Genomic DNA, 7,726 nt, shown 5'->3' on the forward strand with positions numbered 1-7,726 from the left:
CATTCACATAGGCAAAATGCCACACCTCTTTTCCACAAGTCAATGGTACTACGGGAAAAGGGTTAAGTTTGTGGTGGTAGTAGTACACCCCCATACTTCAGTTACATGTTGAGGTTGTTATTTTTATTGACAATTTCAAAAATCACTAATTAATTCAAAATCGGGTAGCGGCATGTCATCCTCATTGAATTACCAAAAAAAAAAAAATCATGATACAACCGGGAAGGCAACAAAAATACAAAATATAATTACTTGGTGCTTGTTTGGAAAAGTTTTTAATAAGGATTGGGTCAAGGTGTGCCCCTCGTGCATCCATCATAATGGGTCAATCTTTTCAAAGATTGATAGTGCCAAGTAGATCATCTAGACCACCATACTTATGAATCTAAAAAAAGAAAAACAAATTTTTTAGCATTAAAAATAATTTATTTTACACTTCTTTAATTGTTACTATAATAGGAATGGAACCATTGCATTGTGGTTTCACCACCCTGATCACGAGAGGCAAAGAGCTATTGCCAATATGTTTTGTACTTTTTTTTTTTTTACCCTTTATTGAAATTTTTTAAAGACCATTAGACTTTTGCAATGATATAAGCTGCATTTCCAATTTAAAACATCTTGAAATTAAGGATAGATACCCTACATTTTAATAATTCTCCGTGGCTTTTTGTGTCTTTGGTTAGGAAATCAAGTGATGCTTGACGAGGTCAGATGTGACCTTGTGAATAAGCTCTAAGCAAAGGTGGTTCAAGCCATGGCCACCACAAAATGACATCTAGAGTTCCATTCTTACTAGACCTCAACTTAACCCTCTCAAAAAAAAAAAAAAGAGATATAGGATGTGACGCTTGACTCATCATTATTGCGACCCTTCTGGCATAACCATTGGACCAAAAGTTGAACCTAAGCCCCTAACCAATGAAAGTGTTTTCAAAATACAAAACTAGAGACCAAAAAAATAATATCACCCAAATTGAAGAACACAACAAAAAAATATATCCAGCAAATGATTTAGCTGTAAATAGAATTAGGTTAATAACGAACTTGGGTATTTATCATTTTCTAGATGTAGGTAAACTTAAGTTAGACAAGAGTCAATTCGGCCTGCACTTCTAAGAGATAGTGCCAACGGTCACATAATATGAAATTTTTTTCATATTATAGAAATATAAGAAAATATATAAAAAAACTATTTACTTTTAATACAAAAAAGTCATAATTATTGTTATCCCGTAAATTTCAAATCATCAAATAGTTATGAGTGCATCATCAACTAAACTCGAAGTTTAAAAAAATTTCTTAAACTTGACAAAGGGAAGAACACAACGTATAGGGCGACAATTGAGGTGTGTTGTTTCTTTGAATAAATCTCGATAAAAAGAACTCCTTGGCAATGCTACACCTTAGCTGTCCAATTTCATATAGGTAGGCTAGAGATGTTTGTGACCATGTCCATAATAGGAGAAAGTTTATACAAGGCTTTGACTTTATAAAGGCAAGCTGTATTTTAAAAATATATTAGGAAAAATTGTTTGAATGTCGGAAAACTTTACAATTGATCATCTCAACCTCGCGAATTACAAATATGGCAAAATTAAAATCCTAATAATAGTGTGTCTTGTAATATATTATTTGAACCCTCTATTTTTAAGATTTTCAAGTGTTTATAAATCTTCTCGATTTGTATTTTTTTTTATATTTGTATTTCGTAATTTGGGGTGGAAATAGATTTTCGACAATTGTATTAAATTCTGATACCAAAACTACATCTTCCAATGGGCCTGTGCACATTACTTGGATTATTCAAGATGGGAACCTTACATAAACTACACTCTTCATATACTAAAAGATGAAGGGTGAGGTCTGTATAAGGTGTCCACCTCATACCATACGAGTAAGGCGCACCCTTGAATTTTGTTGGAAGACATAATTCCTGTGTTGAAAAATCTAAGATGGCTTGAAAATCCATGTTTAACTCTTATTATGAAATTTAAAATTTTAAAGATGGAGCATAACGTGTAGATCTATAAACATTTGAAAATATTAAAAATAGATGGTCCAGATAATTTGTTACATGATGCACTCTTTTTAACACTTGAAATTCTTCTTCTTCTGTTTTCTTTATATTCGATACATCTCGATATCAAAATGATCAATTTGAGGGTTTCTCAACTTTAGAGCACTCTCGATGCTGGGAGAATAAACGGAAATAGGAATTCGTGAGATTATACATTCTCTCTGGGTTTATAAGGGAATCTACCCCAAGGTCTTTATCTTTCTTTATTCTCCAATTACTCTATACGAAGAAGGGAAATAATAAATAAAAATAAATAAAGATGGAATATTAAACTCTATCTATCTCATATCTTTTAAAAACAAGTCTACCATATCTTAACCAATCCAACCATGCTAATCTATGTCTAATCTTTAAAAATAATAATAATAATATATTAATAATAATAATATTCAAATATTACCTCTTCAAATCTCTACAACTAAAAAAAGACAAGAATAACCCTAAAAAAAACTAAAAATTCAAATAATATATTTTTTAAGTCCTAAAAAAATATATATAAAAAATTAAAATTCTTATTTTTTATTTGCATTATTAGATTTTTGAGGTGCAGCTTGCATAAGCTTTGCCCAGACCAAAAAGAAAGGCTCTCTTATTATTTTTGAGAGACTATTTTACCCTTTATTTTTTATTGTCAAGAGAGGAGGATCATGATACAGAAAATAAGCGTCTAGGTATGGCTTTCATCAAATTAATTAAGCTTCTATCGTTCTAGAAGGTTTCTATGGAATGGTCCAAAATAATTAACGGCCGTTGCTGCCAAGGGGAGTTGCGTTTCCAAGCAAAGATTATTCGTCTTTGCCTAAGGTGAAAAAAAAAAAAAAAAAAACAATGGCAAGATTACCCGTAGAAGTTTCTATAAGGCTTAGGTTATGAAAATCAAATAAATCTTCACCTTAAATCCTCACCTAGAAAGCACGTTCGGCTATAGAAATCTCTGTGAAGGCTCCCAACACGGATAATAAATTTTGAAACTAAAAAAATCATATAGATCTTGTGGATCCTTGAACACTTATTTTTAGGGTGAAATGAACAGCAAAGATAATTTGTTAAAAGGTGAGGTTTGTATAAAGTGTCAACCTTATACTAAGGTGCCCCTAAAAACTATGCCGAAAATGCAGTTTCGATGCCGTAGAGCCTTGCGATGATATGAAAAATCTATTATTGCCCCCAACTATAAAAATTAAAATTCCAGAAATAGTAATGATCGAGTAGATCTATATACACTTAAAAATCTTGAAAATAGATGGTTTAGATAATGTGTTAAAAGATAAACTATTTTTAGGACTAGAAATCCCAATTTTTTTAAGTCTATGAATCTCGAGGTCGAGATGATCGATTTGAGGGTTTTCCAGCATAAAAACAACCTTCTATAGTGGGTTATTTAGGTACACTTTACTCGGACAATATAACATTGACACTTTATGCAAACGTTTTTTCTATGTTAAAATATATCATATATTTTAGAGTTTAAAACCTTAATTTTTTTATTTACAACCATAGTGTCCAAGATGATCAATGTAAAGGTTTCTAATCTTGAATTACAATTTTCGATGAGTCACTTGGTGTGGCTTTACAAATCATTTTCCTTGAGTAATTATCCTCAACCATGAGCTGAAAGAACAATTCGTGACACGAATCATAAACAAATGGCTACCGTAATTGTTTCACACTAGGATAGACGACTTTGGATGACCATTCTTTTGTGCTTTTATGTTTTCGTTATTTGAATAGTTTATATAAAGTTGCAACTTTACAATGTACAATAAAGGTGCATCTCAATAATCCAGTAAAAAAGTTGGTTTGATGTTGAAAAATCATCTAATTGATAATCTCGATATTGAGATGACAAGAAAAAAAAAAAAAAAAAAAAATGAGTCCTAGAAATAGTGCATCTTGCAACAAATTATCTTGACCATCATTTTTCAAGATTTTTGTGTATTTATAGATCTTCTTGATTTTAACCAATTTTTAGAGTTTAAAATATATAATTAGTTATGAAAATGGATTCTTAGGCTATACTAAAAATTTTTAACACCAAAATTACATCTTATGATTAAATTTGGAGGTGCGTCTTAATTTGATTGTTTAAAGTTGCAAATTTATGCTAACACTTTTTAATAATTTTTTTTTTTTTTTTCCTTAACTGCTAACTTGTTTTTCTAAGTGTTATTCATTTTTTCACTATTATATTTTTTAAAAAAAAAAAAGAAAAAAGAAAAAGGGGAAAACTATGGGCATTATTATTCTTTTTGCCACTACTATCTTAAAAAAAAAAGAAAAAAAAAGAAAGACCACAAGCACTTTCTTAAGGGATTGTATACAATGAGACCATTTACCTTTGATACAAATAGGTCCAAATTACTTACAACCATCGGATATGATATCAGATAGCTTAGGTGTGTCAAGAAAAATTCTTTTGAAGTTTGAACGAATAAATGCATCCATCTAATTTCAAAACCAATGGTTAGGATCTAATGGAAGAGAAAGAATGCTTGAGAGAAAAGATCTAATGGAAGAGGGAAAATGAGAGTTTCTCTAACTACCTTTATATTGACTATCCAAGTGTAATTTTTGTCTCAAATTCCTCTAAATTTTCACTTGGGGAGATGATGCAAACAAAATTAGTAAAAAGGTATATGGTATGAATAAAGAAGTCTAAAATTTTTTAAATAGGGGGCTTTCGTAATTTGCCCATAAAAATATTACATCCCAATTCGAAGTAATAAAAAGACATACAAAGGGAAATACGATTTTTCTTTTCTTCAGAGTCATATATGGTTTCAAGTTTCTTGCTACATACCAAAGCATAAAATATTCTTTGGCGGTAAGATGTGATTCAAAAACAGAAATCGTGTCCTGAATCATAAGGGTTCTGATAATGATTATACTTATCCAAGGTTAGAAATCCCTTAATCAGATCTATAGGGTTGTTGTGCCTGTAAGATCTCTTTTCTCGGTAAGCCTCAAGTGACCCGTGTGATGTGTATGTAGGCGGCTAGGTGCAAAGGGCTTGGTACAAGGGTACAGGCAGTACAGACAAGTGTGGATCGACAGGAGAAAGCTGAGGGCCTGACAGTCTTGAGCCCCAGAAAGAACCAAGTGGTGGAATACAGATCTGTAGGATTGACAAGAGAAAGCTGAAGGCTTGACAATCTTGAGCCCCAAAAAGAACCTTGAGGTCAACTGGTGGAATACAAAACTATAGTGCATGACCGAAGCAGTATTGCGTAATCAAGAGATGGCGGTACGCAACCAGAGATAGACCTGTGATACGGGGGCTTTTTCATGAAACCGTAAATATCTCTTTTTATCTTAAGAGAGGGAGAGAGAGCAAAAGATGACAGATGATGGGAGAGATCCCCTGGTTTTTGCAAGCGAGGAAGAGAGAGTGAGAGGGGGAGATGGCAATTATTGTGTATGGGGAATAGGCTTGTCAGACTGCTCAAGGGGGAAAATAAATTTTTTAAAAAGCGTCGCCACCAACCGTTAGATGAAGTTTCCTTAATCCGCACCATTGAGCATACCCTTATGTTAAAACTAGATGAAGTTTATTTAATCCGCACTATTGGGCATACCCTTATGTTAAAACTGCACTTTTAAAAAATCATGTTTGTGGCATTTTTATGACCCTAAATTTTATACGCACACTCTTCATTCGAGAAAAGATAAAATTAAATTTGCATCCAATATATGATCAAAATGAGTTCTCTCGCAACAATGAATCTAGAGCATCAATTTGGTAAATTTTAAGATCTAGGCCATTACGAATTCAAAATTAAATTTTTTTATTTTTAATATTATTAATTAAATGATAACAAATCTATCTAAAACAATTTTTTAAAGGAAAAAAAAATCTTTCTAAGACCTAAAATTAAGCATCTCACTAAAATTGTTAGTTTGTATTAATTAGGCTAAATAAAATACTTTCTAGGGTCAGTTTTCAAATTTTATTTTTTTGTGATTGTTCATTAAAATGAAAATAGTGTATAATAAAAATTGCGGTCGAACAAATACCCCTATTACTGTTTTTGAAGATTGTTCCATTATATTGTTATAGAACTATGGCATGAAATAACTCCCATATATATTCAAAGGGATATTGGTATTTCTATTTATTTTAATTTTCTTGTCTAATCTTTGCATTTCCCAGTGATTTTATTAAATTAAAATTACATTGTACACTTTCAAAAAGTAGAACTTGAATATAAAATATGACATATATAAATTTTTTTTTAATTATAAAAATAAACTATATTTTTTTATAAAGTTTGCAATAATCATTTATTAGAATCGAGCTTCACCTTGATTCAAACTTTCTTATAGGGGTAGGTAACTTGGACAAGAATATTGGGGCTAATTCCTTATAATTGTTGAAGGGAAAATATATCTGTAGATCTTATTTTTAAGTTCATTTTTTCATATATCCAAAGTTTCAAAACATTTATAGGGCATAGAGATTTTTTTTATTATATCTTCAAACCCTTTAAACTAACTTTATCATTTTTATTTCATTTTTTTAACCCAAACAAAATTTAAAAAAACATCATTTTCTAAACCCCCTTCTCTCTTGGTATATTTCTCTTTTTTTCTCTCTCCTCGTCAATCTCCCAAACCCCTCTCTCTCTCTACTTCCTCTAGCTCTTTCTCTCTCCCTTGTGTCTCTCTCATTCTCTCTCTCCTTGTGCTTCCACAAATCCCTCTCTCTCACAGGCGGCTCTGTTAGAGTTTGATCACCATGACGTAGAACCAATTAAAACGGTCCCGCAGGGGCATAGAATATCTTGAAAAAAAATTTAAAAACTAGCTTGACTCATAAATACCATAAATACAAGGAACACATACCAGAGACACAGCACCAAATGGTCCAATCCCGATGCTACCCACTACCTCTTATCTCCCTCTTTCTCTTTCTCTCTAACTTTCCTCCAAAAACCCGTCGCCCCAATTCGCATGCAAACGCCCCATGAATCCTATCCTTTCTGCAGTATCTCCTCACTAAAACCCCACAACTCAAGACCTCCTCTCGCGCCTCTCTCTCTCTCTCTCTCTCTCTCTCATAAGTTTCAGCAACTCTTTAATGGCACGCCTTAGATACCCCATCTCGGCTCGGCATTCCAGCCTATGAGTGGTTGTCTGAATCTCTTCATAGTCCAGCCCCTAATGGATTTGGAGTCACCTTTAATGGCTCTATCTTCCCCCAAGTCATTTTATCCACTTCTTTCAATTCATCTCTAATTTTGCTTGCCTCTTCAATTGGGGTTGAGGCTAGAGCCATGCACAATATTCTTCAAGCTGGTTTAGCCTTTTGGGCACAGACTATAAAAATTTTCGGAGACCCAAGATGGGGTAGAAGCCAAAAAATCTCTGGAGGAGATCCACTAATTTCGAGTGTTTATGATAAAAGGAATTAGAGAGAAAAGAAGATATATTTTTCTGTTGCTTTACACTGTGTATATAAGTTACAAGAGCTTCATCTCAATCCCAATATTTGTGGAGTTAAAGAATATAAACCAATGGTTTAAAAAGCATATCGGTGACCCGGATCGGGTACTTCAAAAACCAATCCGGATCGGTAAATCAGCGATCCGGATCCGGAATCTGTTGAATCGGTCGAATTAAAGCTTCAAAAAAATCCGAAAAAATTAT

The sequence above is a fragment of the Amborella trichopoda genome, chromosome 7 (assembly GCF_054954075.1).
Source record: "Amborella trichopoda isolate Santa Cruz 75 chromosome 7, AtrichopodaSantaCruz75HAP2 v2.0, whole genome shotgun sequence".
Lineage (NCBI taxonomy): Eukaryota > Viridiplantae > Streptophyta > Magnoliopsida > Amborellales > Amborellaceae > Amborella > Amborella trichopoda.